Source organism: Littorina saxatilis, linkage group LG5 (genome assembly GCF_037325665.1).
Source record: "Littorina saxatilis isolate snail1 linkage group LG5, US_GU_Lsax_2.0, whole genome shotgun sequence".
NCBI lineage: Eukaryota > Metazoa > Mollusca > Gastropoda > Littorinimorpha > Littorinidae > Littorina > Littorina saxatilis.
This window is the reverse complement of record NC_090249.1, coordinates 44,959,722-44,962,823: the sequence shown is the minus strand read 5'-3', so window position 1 is coordinate 44,962,823 and position 3,102 is coordinate 44,959,722.

Here is a 3,102-nt window from a genome sequence, read left to right as displayed (position 1 = left end):
CACGACTGAATGTAAAAAGTAATCCCTCTTGAAGCAGGAGTCTGTCCCTAAGAACAAAAAGTAGAATTAAAATAGGTCTTTCGCAAGGATTTCATTAGCGCGTGGCCACTCTGGAAAATTCAAAATGGCACTCTACAAATTGTTTATATAAGGTAAGCAGTAAACCGTACTGCTAATGTGGCGAGGCCTTGAGCACGCCCGTTTTCCTTAACTCGTTCTTAACCTATGTGAACCCAGGGAAAACACCTTGTCAACAATCACTGGAAGCCAAAGATCACTGTCGCAATTAATCGTGAACTCCGATGAGTTTTAGTTCAAAGAAAAGGGTGTCATATTGAATGCACCCTCTAGTAATCCTGAGAGTTCATTTGATGCGACTGGATAACACTGACGAATCTCTCTTTGGCCTGTTGAATCTGGGAAATAAATCCCTCGCAGAACGTGGGGATCGAACCCACGACGAGGAGAAGAAGCTGCCCGTCCTGTGTCCAACCTGCCCTTCCTCTCCAAGCTTCTGGAGCGTATCATCCTGGAGCAGTTGAGCGCCCACCTGTCTCGGAACTCGCTGATGCCAGTGTACCAGTCAGCGTACCGCCCTCACCACAGCACCGAGACGGCGCTCCTGCGAATCACCACGGACCTCCTGAACGCAACAGATAGCGGTCTCGTCTCTGCCCTTGTGCTGCTGGACCTTTCCGCGGCCTTCGACACGATCGACCACCAGCTACTCGTCGATCGCCTCAGTTCCACGTTCGGCATTCACGACACCGCCCTCTCTTGGTTCCGGAACTACCTCCAGAACCGCTCTCAGACTGTCACCACTGATTCGTTCTCTTCTCAGCCTGTCCCTGTCCGCTTCGGCGTCCCACAAGGGTCTGTCCTCGGCCCTGTCCTTTTCACCCTGTACACCCAACCCCTCTCCCTGGTCATCGAACGCCACGGCTTGAATTACAACTCCTTTGCCGATGACACGCAGCTCCAGAACAGCGCCAAGCCGGAGGACGTTGACCATCTCCTGGGATCCATCTCCAGTTGTTTCACTGACATCAAGAACTGGATGACTGAGAACAAGTTGAAGCTGAACAGTGAGAAGACGGAGGCCCTTCTCGTTGGAACACGACAGAAGATTGCTTCCCTCACAGCGACCGACCTCCAGCTGGATGACGCGACTGTTCCATTCTCCCCTGCTGTCAAGAGCCTTGGCGTCTTTCTCGACTCCACTCTCTCCATGCAGACACACATCTCCTTCATCATCAAGACCTGCTTTTTCCACCTTCGACGCATCGCCTCCATCCGTCGCTACCTCACCCACGACGCCTGTGTAAAGCTGGTTGTCTCCCTCATCTTCAGTCGTCTGGACTACATGCAACTCCCTTCTGGCTGGCCTCCCCGCCTCATCCATTCATGGCCTACAACGAGTCCAGAACGCTGCTGCCAGGCTGACGTTGAGGAAGACGAAGCGAGACCACATCACCCCCCTACTTCGCTCCTTGCACTGGCTCCCTGTCAACACCCAAATCTCCTACAAACTGTCCACTCTGGTGACAGGTCTACAAGTGTCTCAACGACTCTGCTCCCGAGTACCTTCAATCCTCCCTGGACCTGTACACCCAGCCCTCCGACCGTCCCCTTCGTTCTGCTGCTGACCCACTCCGCCTTCACATCCCTCGCTCGAAACTCGCATCTGCTGGTCAGCGTGCATTTCTCTCCGCGGGCCCCTCCGTCTGGAACTCCCTGCCGCTTGAGCTTCGCCAGAGCCCCTCTCTTGACGCGTTCAAGAGTAGGTTGAAGACTCAGTTCTTCCCGTAGCTGGCTGCGACTTTCATGTTCGACGTGATGTGTTGTGCCCCAAAAGACATTCTTGTGCTGTGCTCTGTGAGAGTTGTTGGCTCACGTAAGTGTAGCCTATGCGATGATAAACTTTGTCTGTCTGTGCGTGCGTGCGTGCGTGCGTGCGTGTGTGTGTGTGTGTGTGTGTGATAGAAACTTTAACATTTCCGAGTCTATGGATAAAGCTCGCATAAGAAGATTACGTCTCGGTCAAAAGTGTTTGACGTGTGTGATAGAAACCATTTGAAGACGTCACATTATGACGTAAGAGGGTTAGACGTCACGCAAAGGAATTACTGAAAGTCTCGGTCATTGTTATTGTGAGCGGGCGGAGACTACTTGGCAGATCCAGGGTCTCGCTTTCTTGCACAGTTTCACCTATGCTTACTGTGTGTGTGTGTGTGTGTATGTGTGACGGAGTGATTGAGTTTGTGTTACTGTTTGTCGATTTCTTACGTGAGCCTTGAAGGCTTCGCCTCTTGTTTTCTTTGTGCTTAATATGATTTTGTTTTGACCTAGCTATTGATGTGTACATTGTTGTTAAACAGTTGTTTGTTGTATGTTTATCAGGGTTTGCTAGTGTGTGATAGGGTGCGTGTCCGTCTGGAGATGTTAGTTTCTTTGTTAGTCCTGTGTTGACAACTCTTCGACAAGCGCTTAGAACTGTACCCACGGAATACGCGCTATATATAAGCTTCATATTGACGATAGTGACAACTGGTTTTGAAGCCAGCGCCGCTGCCGACTGAGCTATCTCCCCTCCCGTACATTCCCTTAAATCCATGAAAATCTTTGGATAGATTTTTGGTTGGTTTTAAGGTAGTTTTCATGGGAACGAAGGTATCTTGACTAGCATTTCATTATTTCAAATTTAATCTAGAGGTACATGAAGCCTGTGCTGCGACTTCTGTCTTGTGTGTGGCGCACGTTATATGTCAAAGCAGCACCGCCCTGATATGGCCCTTCGTGGTCGGCTGGGCGTTGAGCAAAAAAAAAAAAAGCAAAAAATCTAGAGGTACTAATGGAAATTTATAAAGACAGGTGTCCTCGAACTAAAATTAGAATGCAATCGCCAGAGGCTGAATGACCCAAAGGACATTTTGTTCGTATATTGCTACCTGGACCCAGTTTTCTTGAAACTAGGGCGTCAGACTTAGGCATGCAAACATATGAAAAGTCAGTCTTGTGAGTAGACTGGTGTAGCGGTATATTGCTTGGTCGCGTGCGGTATGACACAGCATAAAGCAGGAGAAATAAAAAGGCCTGCACTGT